At 49.1% G+C, this 21366-nt stretch overlaps 1 protein-coding gene across 2 annotated transcripts in view; it reads right to left on the bottom strand.

Annotated features, from left to right (window-relative positions):
* LOC140425184 (histone deacetylase 9-like) overlaps positions 1–19263 on the bottom strand; it is a 1432561-nt gene extending 1413298 nt beyond the window's left edge. For both annotated transcript variants that reach the window (XM_072509184.1, XM_072509182.1), the window contains exon 1: positions 19135–19263. The gene's annotated coding sequence lies outside the window, so the exon portion shown is untranslated. The remainder of the gene's footprint in view (positions 1–19134) is intronic.
* Positions 19264–21366: the final 2103 nt, after the last annotated feature.

The following is a 21366-nucleotide window of genomic DNA, read 5'->3' as shown; positions in this document are numbered from 1 at the left end:
CTGATGGTACACCAAATGATGCCGGATCTGCTGCTGGGGCTCCTGATGGTGCAGGATCTGCTGGCAAAGTTCTGATGTTGCAGGATCTGCTGGTGGGGCTCCTGATGCTGCAGGATCTGCTGGCGATGATCCTGATGGTGCAGAATCTGCTGGTGGTGTTCCTGATGATGCAGGATCTGCTGGTGATGCTCCTGATGCTGCAGGATCTGCTGGTGGTGCTCCTGATGATGCAGGATCTGCTGGTGATGTCCCTGATGATGCAGGATCGGCTGGTGGGGCTCCTGATGATGCAGGACGTGCTGGCGATGGTCCTGATGATGCAGGATCGGCTGGTGGTGCTCCTGATGATGCAGGATCTGCTGGTGGGGCTCCTGATGATGCAGGATTGGCTGGTGGTGCTCCTGATGATGCCAGATCTGCTGCTGGGGCTCCTGATGATGCAGGATCTGCTGGCGAAGTTCCTGATGATGCAGGATCTGCTGGTGGGGCTCCTGATGATGCAGGATCTGCTGGCAATGATCCTGATGGTGCAGAATCTGCTGGTGATGTTCCTGATGATGCAGGGTCTGCTGGTGATGCTCCTGATGGTGCAGGATCTGCTGGTGGTGTTCCTGATGATGCAGGATCTGCTGGTGGGGCTCCTGATGATGCAGGATCTGCTGGCGATGATCCTGATGGTGCAGAATCTTCTGGTGGTGTTCCTGATGATGCAGGATCTGCTGCTGATTCTCCTGATGGTGCAGGATCTGCTGGTGGTGTTCCTGATGATGCAGGATCTGCTGGCGATGTTCCTGATGATGCAGGATCTGCTGGTGGGGCTCCTGATGATGCAGGATCTGCTGGCGATGATCCTGACGATGCAGAATCTGCTGGTGGTGTTCCTGATGATGCAGGATCTGCTGGTGATGCTCCTGATGGTGCAGGATCTGCTGGTGATGATCCTGATGACGCAGGATCTGCTGGCGATGTTACTGATGATGCAGGATCTGCTGGTGGTACTCCTGGTGGTGCAGAATCTGCTGGTGGTGTTCCTGATGATGCAGGATCTGCCGGTGGTGCTCCTGATGATGCAGGATCTGCTGGCAATGTTCCTGATGATGCAGGATCTGCTGGTGGTGCTACTGATGATGCAGGATTTGCTGGCGATGATCCTGATGATGCAGGACCTGCTGCTGATGCTCCTGATGGTGCAGGATCTGCTGGCGATGATCCTGATGATGCAGGATCTGCTGGCAATGTTCCTGATGGTGCAGGATCTGCTGGTGGGGCTCCTGATGATGCAGGATTTGCTGGCAATGTTCCTGATGATGCAGGATCTGCTGGTGGTGCTCCTGATGATGCAGGATTTGCTGGTGATGCTCCTGATGATGGAAGATCTGCTTGTGGGGTTCCTGATGATGCAGGATCTGCTGATGGTGCTCCTGATGATGCAGGATCTGCTGGTGGTGCTCCTGATGATGCAGGATCTGCTGGTGGTGCTCCTGGTGATGCAGGATCTGCTGGTGGTGCTCCTGATGATGCAAGATCTGCTTGTGGGGTTCCTGATGATGCAGGATCTGCTGGTGGTGCTCCTGATGATGTAGAATCTGCTGGTGGGGCTCCTGATGGTGCAGGATCTGCTTGTGGGGTTCCTGATGATGCAGGATCTGCTGGTTGTGCTCCTGATGGTGCACGATCTGCTGGTGGGGCTCCTGATGCTGCAGGATCTGCTTGTGGGGTTCCTGATGGTGCAGGATCTGCTGGTCGTACCCCTGATGGTGCAGGACGTGCTGGCGATGGTCCTGATGATGCAGGATCGGCTGGTGGTGCTCCTGATGATGCAGAATCTGCTGGTCGTACCCCTGATGATGCAGGACCTGCTGGCGATGGTCCTAATGATGCAGGATCGGCTGGTGGTGCACCTGATGATGCAGGATCTGCTGGTGGGGCTCCTGATGGTGCAGGATCTGCTGGTGTTGCTCCTGATGGTGCAGGATCTGCTGGTGATGCACGTGATGATGCAGGATTTGCTGGGGGTGCACCTGATGATGCAGGATCTGCTGGTGGTGCACCTTATGATGCAGGATCTGCTGCTGTTGCTCCTAATGGTGCAGGATCTGATGGCGATGGATCTGATGATGCAGGATCTGCTGGTGGTGCTCCTGATGGTGCAGGATCTGCAGGTGGGGCGCCTGATGGTGCAGGATCTGCTGCTGTTGCTCCTGATGGTGCAGGATCTGCTGGTGTTGCACCTGATGATGCAGGATCTGCTGGCGGTGCACCTGATGATGCAGGATCTGCTGATGGTGCTCCTGATGATGCAGGATCTGCTGGTGTTGCACCTGATGATGCAGGATCTGCTGGTGGTGCACCTGATGATGCAGGATCTGCTGGTGGTGCTCATGATGGTGCAGGATCTGCAGGTGGGGCGCCTGATGGTGCAGGATCTGCTGCTGTTGCTCCTGATGGTGCAGGATCTGCTGGTGTTGCACCTGATGCTGCAGGATCTGCTGGTGGTGCACCTGATGATGCAGGATCTGCTGATGGTGCTCCTGATGATGCAGGATCTGCTGGTGTTGCTCCTGATGGTGCAGGATCTGCTGGCGATGGATCTGATGATGCAGGATCTGCTGGTGGTGCTCCTGATGGTGCAGGATCTGCAGGTGGGGCTCCTGATGCTGCAGGATCTGCTGCTGTTGCTCCTGATGGTGCAGGATCTGCTGGTGTTGCACCTGATGATGCAGGATCTGCTGGTGGTGCACCTGATGATGCAGGATCTGCTGATGGTGCTCCTGATGATGCAGGATCTGCTGGTGTTGCACCTGATAATGCAGGATCTGCTGGTGGTGCACCTGATGATGCAGGATCTGCTGGTGGTGCTCCTGATGATGCAGGATCTGCTGGTGGTACACCTGATGATGCTGGATCTGCTGGTGGTGCTGCTGCTTATGTTGCTTCTCCTGGTGATGCTTCTGCTGGTGCAGCTCCTGGTGGTGCTGCTCCTGCTGGTGCTGCTGCTTGTGTTGTTTCTGCTGGTGCTGCTTCTGCTGGTGCTCCATTCATTTGTGCTGCTCCTGCTGGTGTTGCTCCTGCTGGTACTCCCTCCTGCTGGTGCTGCTTCAGTTGGTGCTCCTACTGCTGGTTCTGGTAGTGCTCCTGATGAATTTGCTCCTACTGATGATGCTGCTGCTCCTGCCAGTGCTCCTTCTGCTGGTACTCCCTCCTCCTGCTGCACCTGCCAGTGCTGCTTCTGCCTGTGCTCCCTCCTACTGCTGCTGCCAGTGCTGCTACTGCTGGTACTCCCTCTTGCTGCTGCACCGGCCAGTGCTGCTTCTGCTGGTACTCCCTCCTGCTGCTGCTGCCAGTGCTGCTTCTGCTGGCACTCCCTCCTGCTGCTGCTGCCAGTGCTGCTCCTGCTGGTACTCCCACCTGCTGCTCCTGCCCGTGCTGCTTCTGCTGGTACTCCCTCCTGCTGCTGCTCCTGCCAGTGCTGCTTCTGCTGGTACTCCCTCCTGCTGCTGCTCCTGCCAGTGCTGCTTCTGCTGGTACTCCCTTCTGCTGCTCCTGCCAGTGCTGCTTCTGCTGGTACTCCCTCCTGCTGCTGCTGCCAGTACTGCTCCTGCTGGTACTCCCTCATGCTGCTGCTCCTGCCAGTTCTGTTTCTGCTGGTACTCCCTTCTGCTGCTGCTCTTGCCAGTGCTGCTTCTGCTGGTACTCCCTCCTCCTGCTGCTCCTGCCAGTGCTGCTTCTGCTGGTACTCCCTCCTGCTGCTGCTCCTGCCAGTGCTGCTTCTGCTGGTACTCCCTCCTGCTGCTGCTGCCAGTGCTGCTTCTGCTGGTACTCCCTCCTGCTGCTCCTGCCAGTGCTGCTTCTGCTGGTACTCCCTCCTGCTGCTGCTGCCAGTGCTGCTTCTGCTGGTACTCCCTCCTGCTGTGCTGCCAGTGCTGCTTCTGCTGGTACTCCCTCCTGCTGCTGCTCCTGCCAGTGCTGCTTCTGCTGGTACTCCCTCCTGCTGCTGCTGCTCCTGCCAGTGCTGCTTCTGCTGGTACTCCCTCCTGCTGCTGCTGCCAGTGCTGCTTCTGCTGGTACTCCCTCCTGCTGCTGCTGCTGCTGCCAGTGCTGCTCCTGCTGGTACTCCCTCCTGCTGCTGCTCCTGCCAGTGCTGCTTCTGCTAGTACTCCCTCCTGCTGCTGCTGCCAGTGCTGCTTCTGCTGGTACTCCCTCCTGCTGCTCCTGCCAGTGCTGCTTCTGCTGGTACTCTCTCCTGCTGCTGCCAGTGCTGCTTCTGCTGGTACTCCCTCCTGCTGCTGCCAGTGCTGCCTTTGCTGGTACTCCCTCCTGCTGCTGCTGCTGCCAGTGCTGCTTCTGCTGGTACTCCCTCCTCCTGCTGCTCTTGCCAGTGCTGCTTCTGCTGGTACTCCCTCCTGCTGTTGCTGCTGCCAGTGCTGCTTATGCTGGTACTCCCTCCTGCTGGAGGGGCTCCTGCTGGTGGTGCTCTTGATGGTGCCGCTTCTGCTTGTGTTTCTCCTGATGGTGTTTTTCCTGCCAGCGTCGCTCGTGTTAATTTGCTTCAGATGGTGCTTCTCCTACCAGTGCGTACCCTGTTAATGCTCCAGCAGGTTGTCTTCCTGCTTGTTCTGCCTATGCTGGTGCTCTACCTTCTGCTCCTGGTCCTGCTGGTTATGCTGTTGCTGCTGGACGTCTGGGCCCTTATCTGAGCCCTGAACTGATAGAGAATGAGCAGCACCATGTTGACCTAATGGTTCGCAACTATAAAGTGGAGATCAAACACACGAACCTCCAAAGCAGCGAAAATAGTGTGCAGTGTGATGAAAGTTACCTCTCAAGTACTGTGAAAAAAAGCCTCTCACCCAATTCTACAAGCAATCAGCTGCCAGGTTTCTATATTTATGAAAAATGTTGCCTGCAATATCTTCAGTCCCTTCAAATATCACTGTGTTCTAGCGTTGCTCTCACGAGTAAATTGCAGTGAACCCAGGAAACCCATGCACCTATAGTTAAATCCCCACACCCATGTTAAAGTGCTTCTTCATGAGCTATTAATATACTGAAATGAACAACCCATCTCTCCTGAGGGGGAGTTGTTTGAATGCAAAAGGTGCTGCAGATCAATGCAGAAATCAGCAGTTTATAGCTGGCTTCCCAATGCATTGCCAATTTAAGCACTTTTGACACCCTAAACACACACCTTACAAAGCAACTCACAAGAACATAAATAGTGTAGGAAATAGGAGCAGGAGTAAGCCAAATGGCCCCTTATGCCTCTTCCACCATCCAATAAGATCATGGCTCAGCTTTGGCCTCAACTTCACTTTTCCACATGACCTCCGGGATCACTCAATACAGTGATAGCCCAAAGGTTTATCAATTTCAACCACGATTAATCTTAATGACAGAGCATCCATAAACTCTGGGGTAAATAATTCCAAAGATTTATAAACTTCTGATTGAAGAAATCTTTCCTAAATATTTCCCTGAGGGCCTATGCCCAGCTGAAGATTTCCCAGCCAGGAGACTCAATCTCACTGCATCAACCCTGTCAAGCTGTCTCAGAATCTCAGAAACTAGTCCCACCAGTGGTTCCTGCCCCTTGTTATATCTTATTTCCACCCATACCGATTCCACTTCCTGCTCTTCCGCGCCAAGGCTATTCCTCATTATTGCCCTTCTGTTATCCTTCATTGTAAGAGTTAACCCACCTCCTTTTCCTTTTTGTCTCTTTTTTCTAAACTTCAAGTACATTGAAATATTTAATTTCCAACCTTGATCACCTTGCAACCAGGTTCCTATTATGATTATTAGAACACATTTGTTTCCATCTATTATGCTTTTAGCTCGACTAACTTGTTATGAATGCTTTGTGCAAACAGATAAAGCATCTTTCGTTTTAATTTTGTCATTTTTCCCTGATTTAACCTGAGTTCGTGATTCCTGGTTATCTTTAAACTTCTTATCTCTTCCCAATGCACTTTGCTTATCTTTACTCTAAAACGGCTACACTTGTCCATTCTCTTTGGATTTAGATATCTCCCCAAATCTAAAGCCTCCCCCGCCAACTCCACTCCATTGTTAAGTTAAAGCCTTACCTGCATCCCTAATTATTCAATTTGCCAGAACACTGGTCCCTTTTCAGTTTAAGTAGATCATAGAATTTACAGTGCAGAAGGAGGCCATTCAGACCATCGAGTCTGCACCAGCTCTTGGAAAAATGGCCCTACTTAAGCCCATGCCTCCACCCTATCCCTGTAACCCAGTAACCTTACCTAAACTTTTGGACACTAAGGGCAATTTAGCATGGCCAATCCACCTAACCTGCACATCTTTGGACTGTGGGAGGAAACCAGAGAACCCGGTGGAAACCCACGCAGACAGCGGCCCGAGGTCAAAATTTAATCCGGGACCCCGGAGCTTTGGGGCAGCATTGCTAACCAGAGTGCCACCATGCCGCTCAGTGCCACCGTGCCACTCTGTTGCCACCCATCCCAATAGAAAACCTCCCTCTTTCCTCAGTACTGATGTCAGTGCTCCATGAATTTAAAGCACTGTTTCCCATATCCATTTTTAAGCCATGAAGTCGCCTTTCTGATCAGTTTGTCCCGATGTCAGTTTGTGAGTGGTTTATGTTGTAGTACAGGTATTATAAACTTTGAGGTTTTGCTCTGTGGGGCGCGGGGGGGGGGGGGGGGGGGGGGGGGGGGGGGGGGCGGCGTGCATGTTGCTCAGGACTGGGAGACAAGGGCGGTGAGTTGGCTGAAGAGTCCCTTTGATGAGGCATACTGTTGAGTTCAGTTATACATCGATATTTTGGTTGTGGCAGGTGGTACCGTATCAGTGTGCAATATGTTGCAGTTGCGTATTTTATGCTAAGGGCAGAGGTCCTTAAGGTCTTGGACTCTGATCCCAATGTGATATTGGCCAGTTTACTGAGAAGGTTATTGCGAGTTTTAATTTTATCTGCGGCCCTGATGAGGTTCTGCCTGTACATGAGAGTTCTGTCAATGGTGATGCCTAGATATACAGGGTCGAGATTATGATTCAGTTTCTGACTATCCAGTTCCTCTTAGCGCTGACATTGTGAAGATAAAATGTACTGCAGCTTAAAAAAATGTTTTACTGGGGGCAATGGATCATCGTATCGTTTTCCTCACGCTACCCATTGGTACCCAGTCGTCACCAGAGACGTCAATGATCCTTCTCGCAAACCAAATTTAATGGGTCTGCATTTGAAGAATTGTGGTCTCCTGGAACCAAAAACCACCAGAAATTTGAACCCTTTTCTCTGTGAAGGGAGAAGATGGGACATTATTATTGCATAAGCACCGATAAGCTCTCTCTCGTGAATAAATTACCCCCCCCCCCCCCCCCCACTACCACCACCACCTCATCAGCTGCCCTTCCAAACCAAGAAATTGGACTGGGGTCAGGGTAGAATCAGGAAATGGCACACCAACTCTCTCCCAACAGCAAACCCATTCCGGACGAAAATCTTGACCAAGGGTACCAATGCTGGAGAAATGGGCACAGACTTGATGGGCGAAATGCTTGTTTGTACTTTAGAAGTCTTCATCTTTTTAAATTATTTTCACTGTGTATTTGTTGCCCATTCATAATTTTCTTTAGAGGATGGTGGTGAGTCACCTTCTTGAAGCACTGCAGACCATCTGGTGTACACCCACAGTTCTGCTGTGAAGGGAGTTCTCGTTTTTTGACGCAGTGACAGTAATGAACAGCAATGTGGATCCAAGTCAGGATGGTGCGTGGTTTGGAAGGGAATCTGCAGGTGGTGGTGTTCCCATGTATCTACTGTCCTTGTCCTTTGTGGTCCTGGAATCATAACTTGGAAGATTCTGTTGAAGTAGGCTTGGAGATTTGCTGAAATGCATGTAATAGTTGGGACACTCTGCTGTCATGTGGAGGAATTGAATGTTTCACGCAATGAATGGGGTGCCAAGCAGGCAGTCTGCTTTGTCCTGGATGGTGTCAAGCTTCCTGAATATTTTTGGAGCTACACTCATCCAGACGAGTGGAGAATATTCCATCACACTCCTGACTTTTAGATAGTGGGCAGTCCCTGGGGAGTCAGGAGGTGAGTTACTTACCACAGAATTTCTAACCTCTGATCTGCTCATGTACCCACAGTATTTATATAGCTTGACCAGTTAAATTTCTGATCAATGATAATCCCCCTCCCCTGTGATATTGATGGTAGAGGATTCAGCGATGGTAATGCTGTTGAACATCAAGGGGAAATGGTAAGATTCTCTCTTGTTGGAAATGGTCATTGCCCAGCACAAATGAGACGCGAATATTATTTCTATGATTATATGATTGCATAATGATGTATTTGCATATATAGCACCCCAAAGTAAACTGTATTTTTCTATAAAAATGCATTGTTTCCTTTAAAAATGCACTTTCATACAATTTTCTTCATAATAGTGTATCTGCCTTAGCTCTGTATTCATTTTCAAATTGTAAGAAGTCTTCCAGACCTTCTAATCCTCACTGCAGTTGTGCCAACGTGTCCAGGCATCTGAATGATTGTTTCATCAGTATGTTTAGCCCCGCCACTTTGTCCAAAATGGATATCAAGACTTTTCCAAACTCAGATCAAATGATTTTTCAGGTCGTGGATGTTGGAATTGGTTTTCCTAAAATCTGACTGCGTCATTTGCACACATTGCAATTGGACTAATGAAATCTCCATTATTTATAGCAGCTCATTAGCTGCTTCACACGTGTATTCATTACCAGGTGAGTTCTGATTGGCATTTTTGTCATTGTTTCTAACAAATTTGTGTTGCACAAAATTAATTGCAACAGAGTATTTCACAACTGTCTTTTTTATTGGCGTAGATTTAAATTTACAAATAAAATGTTGTTGACCCTTTTTGTGATGGGGAAATGGCACTCGTCTCATTAAATGAAAATGTTTCATTCTCTTTTTCTGAACTGTATATGAATATAACTTTTTTCTTCAATGTTGCACAGTAAACTCCAATGGTAATGTATTTAAAGTGCAATAACGCTTTTCCTTCCATTTTATTTCCTGAAGACTTTTCTCATAACCCCAAGAAGTAACTTTCAGAACAAGTTACTACTGTTGTAGAAACATGGATCAGACTGCGAGCAAATGTTAATGGACTCTCGGCCAAGCTGTCACATTCCCCGGTTTGAACTGAATGCTAATGTTGTCTTATATTGATAATACAGCCCACCCTGCCCCATGACCAGGCTGATCACATGGAACATGAGAGGGCGGAATGGGCCGGTCAAGAGGGCTCGCGTATTTGCGCATTTGAGGAGGTTGAAGGCGGATGTGGCAATGCTACAAGAGGGTAGTGGATCAGACTTGGCTGAGGAAGGGGTTGGTCGGGCAAGTATTTCATTCGGGGCTAGAATCTAAAACTAGGGGGGGTTGCGATCTTGATGAATAAATAGTGTCATTTGAGGTAGGAAATATAATGGTGGACTCAGGGGGTAAGTATATCATGGTGAGTGGGAAGTTGGAGGGGATGCCGGTGGTACTTGTGAATATTTACGCACCAAATTGGGATGATGTGAAGTATGTGAGGTGGGTGTTGGAGAAGATTCCGGACCTGGACTCGCATAAGCTGATCATGGGGGAGGGACTTCAATACGGTCATTGATCCGAGGTTGGATCGGTCAAGTTCAAGGACAGGGAGTGTGCCAGCCGTGGTGAAGGAACTAACGGGGTTTATGGAACAGCTGGGGGGAGGGGGATAGGACCCATGGAGGATGGCCAACAGCGAAGGAATTTTCTTTTCTTCCCCACGTACATAAAGTGTACTCCCGGATTGATTTTTTCATTTTGAACAGGGTTTTTACTGGCGAGGATGGTGGATACCGAGTATTTGGCGATTGTTGCGTCTGACGATTCCCCGCTCTGGGTGGATTTGCGGGTGAGCAAGGAGGGGGTGTCAGCGCCTGCAATGGAGATTGAATGTAGGACTGTGAGGGAGGCCATTCAGAACTATTTGGAGATAAATGATACGGGGGAAGTTTCGGCAGCAACGGTATGGGAAGCACTGAAGGCAGTCTAGGGGGAGCTAATTTTGATATGGGCTCATAGGGAGAAGATGGAGCGAGTAGAGATGGATAGGCTGGTTAGGGAAATACTCCAGGTGGACAGAAGGTATTCTGAAGCCCCGGAGGGCGGGATTGTTGAAAGAGTGACAGAAGCTGCAGATGGAGTTTGGTCTGTTATCCACAGGGACGGCAGTGGGGCAGTTGAGGAAGGCGAGGGGGGTTATTTGAGTAGGGGAGAAGGCCAGCAGGATGCTAGAACACCAGCTGAGGAAGAGGGAGGTGGCAATGGAGATAGGAAGAGTGAAGGACAGAGGGGGGAACACAGTCTTGGACCCAGTGGGGGTGAACGGGGTGTTCAAGGAATTTTATAGTCGGCTGTATGAGTTGGAATCCCCGGCTGGGGTGGAGGGGATGAGGCAGATTTTGTAAAGTTTGAAGTTTCCGAAGGTGGAGGAAGGGTCATTGGAGGGGTTGGAAGCCCCAATCGGAATTGTAGAAGTAGTAGAGGGATTGGAGGCCATGCAGTCGGGCAAGGCCCCGGGACCGGATGGCTACCCTGTGGAATTTTACACAAGGTTTTCTGGGATCCTGGGCCCGTTGCTGGTGAGGGCATTTAATGAGGCTAGGGAACGGGGTGTCCTTCCCCAAACAATGTCACAGGCTTCGATCTCATTGATCCTGAAGCGGGAAAAGGACCCAGAGCAATGTGGGTCATATAGACTAATCTCCCGACTGAATGTCGATGCCAAATTGCTGGCCAAGATTTTGGCCTCAAGGACTGTGTTCCGGGGATGATAGGGGAAGACCAGACGGGGCTTGTTAAAGGCAGGCAGCTAACAGCCAATGTTAGAAGGCTCCGAAATGTGCTCCGAGGGGAGGGAGGCGGAGGTAGTGATGACAATGGACGTGGAATAGGCCTTCGACCGGGTGGAATGGAATTATTTGCGGGAGGTACATGGACGGTTTGGGGTTGGGCAGGCCTTTATTGACTGGGTTCGGTTGCTGTACCAGGCACCAGTGGCGAGTGTGAGGACGAACCGGGTGAGTTCAGACTACTTTAGACTGCACCGGGGGACAAGGCAAGGCTGTTCTCTCTTCCCACTGTTGTTTGCATTGGCTATAGAGCCATTGGCGATGGCGCTGAGAACTTCAAAGGACTGGAAGGGGCTAGTCCTGGGGGAGGGGGGAATTTGGCCGGTTCTCGGGGGACAAATTGAATATGGGTAAAAATGAGGTTTTTGTGATCCAGGTGAGGGGTCAGGAGAGGAGACTGGGGGAGCTGCCGTTTAAAGTGGTGGGAGGGAGTTTTCGTTACTTGGGAATTCAGGTGGCACGGGGATGGGAGCAGTTACATAAATTAAACTTAACCAAGTTAGTTGAACAAATGAGGGAGGACCTTTGGAGGTGGGACATGCTCCCGCTTCACTGGCGGGGAGGGTACAGACCGTAAAAATGACGGTCCTCCCGAGACTTCTGTTTGTTTTCCAGTGCCTCCTTATTTTTATACCAAAGGCCTTTTTTAAGCGAGTGAATAGGGTAATCTCTGGTTTTGTGTGGGCGGGTAAAACCCCACGAGTAAAGAAAGTGCTGTTACAGCGGAGCCGAGCAGGGGTTGGGCTGGCACTGCCGAACTTTAGGAACTATTACTGGGCAGCAAATATAGGCATGATTTGGAAATGGGTAATCCCTTTGGATTTCGGCGGCAGCGGTGCGCAGGGGCCTTCTGAGAGGTGAGTAGCGACTTTAAAACCACTTACCTTTACAGGAGCAGCCCTTTGGATTTCGGCGGCAGCGGTGCGCAGGGGCCTTCTGGGAGGTGAGTAGCGACTTTAAAACCACTTACCTTTCCAGGAGCAGCCTTTTGGATTTTGGCGGCCGCGGTGCGCAGGGGCCTTCTGGGAGGTGAGTAGCGACTTTAAAACCACTTACCTTTACAGGAGCAGCCCTTTGGATTTCGGCGGCAGCGGTGTGCAGGGGCCTTCTGGGAGGTGAGTAGCGACTTTAAAACCACTTACCTTTACAGGAGCAGCCCTTTGGATTTCGGCGGCAGCCGAATTTCTTTTCTGTTTTATTTGATTTTATATAAGGCGGGAACCGGAAGTTCGACCCGCGGACCTCTGGGAAGTCCCCCCCCCCCCCCCCCCCCCCAACCAATAAATTCTGGTGGAGAGGAAACCCGAGACACTACACGTGTAGTGTCTCCCACCCGCCCTCCTCCTCTAACCTAATAATAAGACCCATTGGTGTGAGGTAAGTGCCATATTATATTATTATTATATTATTAGCATTGTGCAGGTCAAGGTTCGGAGGTGGAGGAGCAGTCTCTGTCAGCGAGAGAACCTGAGAACATCTAAGACACTCAGAAGGTAAGAAGGTAAGTAAGTGATTTTTACTTATTTTTACTTTTATACCTTTTTTCAAATTGTGTGTGTCAGGGGGAAACTGAAGTGACATCACAGAAAAGCTGTGGCCAGAGTGGCTGGTTGGGATTCTACACTAAATTTAAAAAAATTTGAGTATTTGGTAACTAATTAAACATAATAACTTAATTATAATTTAGAGGGATATCTAAGCCAGAGATCGGAGAGTACTATAGTTAGCTATCGCATTTCTATTAGAAACCTAGTGCTAGGAAACAGATAGTTGACAGTAACTTTGAAATTTAAAAAAAAATATTTTTTTAAAAAAGACAAATTTTAATTTTAATTAATTGACGCAATGTCAGTTAGAGGGGTGCTGTGCTCTGACTGTGAGATGTGGCAGGTCCGGGAGGCTTCCAGCGTCCCGGATGGCTTCATCTGCAGAAAGTGTACCCAACTGCAGCTCCTCACAGACCGCATGGTTCGGTTGGAGCAGCAATTGGATGCACTTATGAGCATGCAGGTGGCGGAAAGCGTCATAGATCGCAGTTCTGTAAATGTGGTCACACCCAAGGTGCAGGCAGAGAAATGGGTGACCACCAGAAAGGGCAGGCAGTCAGTGCAGGAATCCCCTGTGGTTGTCCCCCTCTCGAACAGATATACCCCTTTGGATACTGTCGGGGGGGATAGCCTATCAGGGGAAAACAGCAGCAGCCAGAGCAGTGGCACCACGGCTGGCTCTGATGTTCAGAAGGGAGGGTCAAAGCGCAGAAGAGTAATAGTAATAGGGGACTCTATAGTCAGGGGCACAGATAGGCGCTTCTGTGGACGTGAAAGAGACTCCAGGATGGTATGTTGCCTCCCTGGTGCCAGGGTCCAGGATGTCTCCGAACGGGTAGAGGGCATCCTGAAGGGGGAGGGCAAACAGGCAGAGGTCGTTGTACATATTGGTGCTAACGACATAGGCAGGAAGGGGCATGAGGTCCTGCAGCAGGAGTTCAGGGAGCTAGGCAGAAAGTTAAAAGACAGGACCTCGAGGGTTGTAATCTCGGGATTACTCCCTGTGTCACGTGCCAGTGAGGCTAGAAATAGGAAGATAGAGCAGCTAAACACGTGGCTAAACAGCTGGTGTAGGACGGAGGGTTTCCATTATCTGGACCACTGGGAGCTCTTCCGGGGCAGGTGTGACCTGTATAAGAAGGACGGGTTGCATCTAAACCGGAGAGGCATGAATATCCTGGCCGCGAGGTTTGCTAGTGTCACACGGGAGGGTTTAAACTAGTATGGCAGGGGGGTGGGCACGGGAGCAATAGGTCAGAAGGTGAGAGCATTGAGGGAGAACTAGGGAATTGGGACAGTGTGGCTCTGAGGCAGAGCAGACAGGGAGAAGTTGCTGAACACAGCGGGTCTGGTGGCCTGAAGTGCATATGTTTTAATGCAAGGAGCATTACGGGTAAGGCAGATGAACTTAGAGCTTGGATTAGTACTTGGAACTATGATGTTGTTGCCATTACAGAGACCTGGTTGAGGGAAGGGCAGGATTGGCAGCTAAACGTTCCAGGATTTAGATGTTTCAGGCGGGATAGAGGGGGAGTTGCGCTACTTGTTCGGGAGAATATCACAGCTGTACTGCGAGAGGACATCTCAGAGGGCAGTGAGGCTATATGGGTAGAGATCAGGAATAAGAAGGGTGCAGTCACAATGTTGGGGGTATACTACAGGCCTCCCAACAGCCAGCGGGAGATAGAGGAGCAGATAGGTAGACAGATTTTGGAAAAGAGTAAAAACAACGGGGTTGTGGTGATGGGAGACTTCAACTTCCCCAATATTGACTGGGACTCACTTAGTGCCAGGGGCTTAGACGGGGCGGAGTTTGTAAGGAACATCCAGGAGGGCTTCTTAAAACAATATGAAGACAGTCCAACTAGGGAAGGGGCGGTACTGGACCTGGTATTGGGGAATGAGCCCGGCCAGGTGGTAGATGTTTCAGTAGGGGAGCATTTCGGTAACAGTGACCACAATTCAGTAAGTTTTAAAGTACTGGTGGACAAGGATAAGAGTGGTCCGAGGATGAATGTGCTAAATTGGGGGAAGGCTAATTATAACAATATTAGGCGGGTACTGAAGAACATAGATTGGGGGCGGATGTTTGAGGGCAAATCAACATCTGACATGTGGGAGGCTTTCAAGTGGCAGTTGAAAGGAATACAGGACCGGCATGTTCCTGTGAGGAAGAAAGATAAATACGGCAATTTTCGGGAACCTTGGATGACGAGTGATATTGTAGGCCTCGTCAAAAAGAAAAAGGAGGCATTTGTCAGGGCTAAAAGGCTGGGAACAGACGAAGCCTGCATGGAATATAAGGAAAGTAGGAAGGAACTTAAGCAAGGAGTCAGGAGGGCTAGAAGGGGTCACGAAAAGTCATTGGCAAATAGGGTTAAGGAAAATCCCAAGGCTTTTTACGCGTACATAAAAAGCAAGAGGGTAGCCAGGGAAAGGGTTGGCCCACTGAAGGATAGGCAAGGGAATCTATGTGTGGAGCCAGAGGAAATGGGCGAGGTACTAAATGAATACTTTGCATCAGTATTCACCAAAGAGAAGGAATTGGTAGATGTTGAGTCTGGAGAAGGGGGTGTAGATAGCCTGGGTCACATTGTGATCCAAAAAGACGAGGTGTTGGGTGTCTTAAAAAATATTAAGGTAGATAAGTCCCCAGGGCCTGATGGGATCTACCCCAGAATACTGAAGGAGGCTGGAGAGGAAATTGCTGAGGCCTTGACAGAAATTTTTGGATCCTCGCTGTCTTCAGGGGATGTCCCGGAGGACTGGAGAATAGCCAATGTTGTTCCTCTGTTTAGGAAGGGTAGCAAGGATAATCCCGGGAACTACAGGCCGGTGAGCCTTACTTCAGTGGTAGGGAAATTACTGGAGAGAATTCTTGGAGACAGGATCTACTCCCATTTGGAAGCAAATGGACGTATTAGTGAGAGGCAGCACGGTTTTGTGAAGGGGAGGTCGTGTCTCACTAACTTGATAGAGTTTTTCGAGGAGGTCACTAAGATGATTGATGCAGGTAGGGCAGTAGATGTTGTCTATATGGACTTCAGTAAGGCCTTTGACAAGGTCCCTCATGGTAGACTAGCACAAAAGGTGAAGTCACATGGGATCAGGGGTGAGCTGGCAAGGTGGATACAGAACTGGCTAGGCCATAGAAGGCACAGAGTAGCAATGGAGGGATGCTTTTCTAATTGGAGGGCTGTGACCAGTGGTGTTCCACAGGGATCAGTGCTGGGACCTTTGCTCTTTGTAGTATATATAAATGATTTGGAGGAAAATGTAACTGGTCTGATTAGTAAGTTTGCAGACGACACAAAGGTTGGTGGAATTGCGGATAGCGATGAGGACTGTCGGAGGATACAGCAGGATTTAGATTGTCTGGAGACTTGGGCGGAGAGATGGCAGATGGAGTTTAATCCGGACAAATGTGAGGTAATGCATTTTGGAAGGGCTAATGCAGGTAGGGAATATACAGTGAATGGTAGAACCCTCAAGAGTATTGAAAGTCAAAGAGATCTAGGAGTACAGGTCCACAGGTCACTGAAAGGGGCAACACAGGTGGAGAAGGTAGTCAAGAAGGCATACGGCATGCTTGCCTTCAGTGGCCGGGGCATTGAGTATAAGAATTGGCAAGTCATGTTGCAGCTGTATAGAACCTTAGTTAGGCCACACTTGGAGTGTAGTGTTCAATTCTGGTCGCCACACTACCAGAAGGATGTGGAGGCTTTAGAGAGGGTGCAGAAGAGATTTACCAGAATGTTGCCTGGTATGGAGGGCATTAGCTATGAGGAGCGGTTGAATAAACTCGGTTTGTTCTCACTGGAACGAAGGAGGTTGAGGGGAGACCTGATAGAGGTCTACAAAATTATGAGGGGCATAGACAGAGTGGATAGTCAGAGGCTTTTCCCCAGGGTAGAGGGGTCAATTACTAGGGGGCATAGGTTTAAGGTGAGAGGGGCAAGGTTTAGAGTAGATGTACGAGGCAAGTTTTTTACGCAGAGGGTAGTGGGTGCCTGGAACTCGCTACCGGAGGAGGTAGTGGAAGCAGGGACGATAGGGACATTTAAGGGGCATCTTGACAAATATATGAATAGGATGGGCATAGAAGGATACGGACCCAGGAAGTGTAGAAGATTGTAGTTTAGTCGGGCAACATGGTCGGCACGGGCTTGGAGGGCCGAAGGGCCTGTTCCTGTGCTGTACATTTCTTTGTTCTTTGTTCTCTTTGTTTGTAATGGGGGAAGGGTCGGTGCGGTAGCAGGTAGTGGAAGGGCACAAGTTTGAGGGCATTGGTAACGGCTCCTCTGCCATTCTCGACGGCCCGGTACTCCACAAGCCCGGTGGTAATGGCGGTTCTGAAAGTTTGGGGGCAGTGGCGGAAGCATATAGGAGTGGAGGGAGCGTCGGTGTGGGCTCCAATTTGTGGCAACCATCGGTTTGTCCCGGGGAGGCTGGATGGGGGGTTTCAGAGGTGGCAAAGAGCAGAGATCGAGAGGCTGGGGGATCTATTTATTGATGGGAGCTTTCCATGTTTAGAGGATTTGGAGGAGGAGTTTGAATTGCCGGGAGGGAATGGGTTTCAATATCTGCAGATAAGAGATTTTGTGCGAAGGCAGGTTGCGACCTTTCCACTCCTACTGCCACAGGGGATACAGGACAAGGTAGTTTCTACAAGGGCGTGGGGGAGGCGAAGGTTTTGTAAATATATAAAGAACTTCTGGAGTGGGAGGAAACCCAGATAGGTGAGCTTAAGCATAAATGAGAAGATGAGCTGGGAGGTAGAGGCGGGTCTGTGAGAGGATGCTCTGAGCAGTGTCAACACGTCCTCATTTTGTGCCAGGCTCAGCCTGATACAATTCAAGGTGGTTCACCGGGCACACATGACGGTGGCCCAGATGAGCAAGTTCTTTGGGGTGGAAGACAGGTGTGTGATGTGCGCGGGAGGGTCCACAAACCATGTCCACCTGTTTTGCGCATGCCCAAAGCTTAAGGGATAGTGGCAGGGATTTGCGGATGTCATGTCCACGGTGCTAAAAACGAGGGTGGCGCCGAGTTCAGGAGTGGCGATTTTTGGCGTGTCGGAGATCCGGGATTCCAGGGGGCGAGAGAGGTTGACGTTTTGGCCTTTGCCTCCTTGGTAGCCCGGAGACGGATATTGCTAGCATGGAGGGACTAGAAGCCCCCAAAATCAGGAGTTTGGGCCAGTGATATGGCTGGGTTTCTTAGGCTTGACAAAATTAAGTTCGCCCTGAGAGGATCAACGTTAGGGTTCGTTCGGAGGTGGCAGCCGTTTATCGACTTCTTCAGAGAAAACTAAACTGTCAGCAGATTCAATACGAAGGGGGTAAGGTGGGTAGTGGGAAGTTAGGCTATTTCGTGTTTAGAGAAGGCGGGAACAGTGGGAGATGGAGGGATGGGTTACGCACTGAACTATGTTTGCATTTGTATTTATATTGTTTATTGTTATAAACCATAAATACCTTAATAAAATGTTTTTAAAGAAAATAAAAATAATAAAAGATAATACAACCCACCCAGTCAGGAGACAGAAGTGTATTTTACAATACATTGCATTTCAGTTTAAGTCGGTTCTCGATAGTTGGTGATTAGATGCATATGGCGCCTTTGAGTTTAATAATCAAATAGTTCTCATTCAAATATAATGAGATGCCCTCCGAGTATGACATACACCTTTTAATCCTAGTAGCATCAGTAATCACACCCTTTCCATCACCCCTTCATGTACGATGTTAGCTTGGTAAACAAGCCGAATTGGTCAAGCTATTATAGCACTGGGGGAATCAGCATGTTATTCCAAACCGAGTGACTAGTTTCCAAAGATTTCATTTAGAAAATACAGCGCATCAGAATTCTTAAAATGCACACCCACAGGTGTATGTCAGCCAGGTGTATATGGGCGTTTCCTAACTCGAACGTGATATCGATAAAAGTGTAGATTAAGTTCTTACCCAATCTAAATTAAACTCGCGATCTATCATTTGTGCCGCGAAGTGGCATTTTTCGCCATGAGTCAGTAAATCACAGCATAGAACGATATGTGATAATTTGTCGAACCAGTTACAAAAATGACCAGCAGGCGTAACAAAAAGCGCATTTACATCAAATAAACTATTTGTTTATACGTCACAATACCGCATATGAAATATGGATGCAGGTTCCAGCAGTGGAGGATGAAATGCCCACCTGTATGAAACTGACACGATACAAACTCATCGCACACCAAATAGTGCAAACGAAAAACTGAGCGAAACGAAGGTTACTGGGGAGAGTACTGATTATTATTCCCTCAGCATATTGCACTCAAGTATTCGCCAACTCGCCTGAATTACATTGTTTTTGATTTGAGTGTAGCACTCAATCTATTTCACTGACATAGCTACAACTTGCACTTGTGATGATCAGCGAATCTGCAATAATGTTTGTGTGTGTGTTGCATTGATATAAAGCGCAGTCTGTCAGTGGAAACGCTCCTTGGTATTGCTGAAGACCTAGTTTGCTGGGAAGTGTTACAATTTATATTACTTTTGCGATGGTGTTTGGAATATTTCGCCTTCTACCACTCCCAACTCTTGATCGAAGGCGATCTTCTAACCGGAGGGTCACACTATCGTTACAGGATTAGATGGACATCGGAGCCAGGACTGACCTTATTTTTGGGCAGCGATTTAAACCCCGTCTGTCAAAGATCGCCCAGTTGAGTGAGAGGCTGAGCTGAGCTGCGATCCAGTCTAACCCGCCATGTTCCTCGGGTGCAGGATGAGGAAGGGAGACGGTTAATGTTTAGAAAACCCAGTCTGCCACCGAGATGTGATCCGAGCTCGCACTAGTGGCAACACACGGCTTGAGCTTTCTAAAAATAGCAATCCAATAATCTGAGGAGTCTAACAAACACAAAGCATGTTCATACCACATTCAGGCAGCGAAACGGAACATCAAGAGGGAGAAAGAGTTTTTCCAGCGTTCGTGATGGTCAATGTTTAAGCACAAAAAGAAAATAGAGGAAATGTAACTCTACAGATGACATTTACACAAAGATAATTAAAACATATCCATACTGCGTCCATATACACAGAGTTACACGGCCACGTCTGCGGTCTTGTTATTAACATAGCTATTTATTTTATATTTATTCAGATCTTCCTAATTAGGCATCAGATTCCATTCCAGGGTTACAACCAGGTCTGCCTCAGTAGCAGAGGGACAGGCGCCGTGATAGCAGAAACCATTCATATACCAAAAATTTGAAACTGCACAAGGATTAGGAAAACGGTGAAGAATTAGGCCGGCGATGTTTCTAATTCAATTCCTTTCTTCTTTTCATTTCTGAAGATTCTGCATTCAGGCGATATCTTGCTGCTGCGATGCGTTAGAAATCAGGAGAATACAAAAGGAAGACCCCGGGAAAACAATGCTAATATTTTTGATTAAAGTGCACTTCCGCTTGACAAATATATCACAAGCGATAATAACACATCTTTTTTCTATATTTCGATTTTTTTTTCAGTTCAAGTGAAGTCCAGATCGTGAGCAAATTAAAAATAACCTTTTTGAATTCTATTAGCCTTCCTTGGGAAGTGCATCACTTTTTTTTCAGCACCTCATGTTTCACAATTGGGTACATAGATTTTATACCCCTAAAAACACGTGTATTAGAAGCTACCGGCTTTGGGGGGCGTTACATGAAGGAAAGGGTTTGTCTGTCAGTCTGTCGGGAAGCCTTTATCCCCCGGTTCAGGTGAGTTGTCACGGGATGTTAAGAGACCATGAGGTAAAGGATCATTGCTTTCCAATTTGGCGGCAACAGATCGAAATTCCTTGAGGATTGTTTCACTCTGTCCCGGTACTAGGTGCACATTTCAGTTTTGCACATGACGTGGTCTTTCAGGGTGAGGTTAGAGATAAATCGCACTGACGGGTGGACCCATTGCTTGTTGGAAAGAGAGAATCGCCTGAAGCACAGCAGCAGACAAGATTAAAGATACTTGCGCTGCAATGCATTCCCCAACAACCCCACACTACACTAACGGTTAATTCTTCATTTTACTCTTACATGGCGGGGAGTTCGTCTGATATAAATAACGTCCAAGAATTTACCACTGATATTCCTTTCAGATTGTAAATGATCAAGCATTCTGAGGAACAGAGGGGTTAGTCCCGCCCCCTCCTCTGGGGAGATGGTACTCAGGTGAGGATCAGGGACTCTGATGTTGCAGATCCCTGGGCCTCCTGTAAGGATACAACACCCCTTCTACCCCCCCCCCCCCCTTCGCCAAAGGCTGATTATCTGCCACCCGCCGTTCCAGGATCAGAGAGGTGTAATGGATCGGGGAGCATCGCTTCCTGGTCTAACATCTGGGAGGTTCCACTGCCATTTGTTCAGCGGTTACCCCTTGACCTCCATGTAAACTCCATGTCTGACTCCTGGTCCATCCCTGAATTTCTCGGTCACAGGGTCCAGCCACCTCGCTGGGTACCACCGGCAACCCTCCGATGGGAGGGGCACCACTGGGCTCGGGATCGGTGGTCGGTCCTCGGGTACCCCTTCCACCCAGCGTCCCTGGAGATGGTCCGCATGCCTATTTGAGACCTTCCCTTGCACCCATACCGTGTACGAGACCGTCTTGGGGTGTTTTATGACCGTTCCCAGAATGAATAATGCCCCGTCAATAAAATTCCGCTCACAGGATTGTCTCGCTTCGGTCCATTCCTGCTGGACACGGATCCTATTCCCGATGTCTGGCAAAACAAGGCTCAACCATGTACGCAGGCAATGACACATCAAAAGCTCTGCAGGCGCCACCCTGGTGGTAGAGTGCGACGTGGTCCTACAATAGAATAGAAAATGGGTGAGGTGGGCTTTTGGTGAGCCCATGGTCCC

This window comes from Scyliorhinus torazame, chromosome 6 (genome assembly GCF_047496885.1).
Source record: "Scyliorhinus torazame isolate Kashiwa2021f chromosome 6, sScyTor2.1, whole genome shotgun sequence".
Taxonomy (NCBI): Eukaryota; Metazoa; Chordata; class Chondrichthyes; order Carcharhiniformes; family Scyliorhinidae; genus Scyliorhinus; species Scyliorhinus torazame.
Note: the sequence above shows the minus strand (reverse complement) of the source record. Positions and strands in the feature narration are given on the sequence as shown.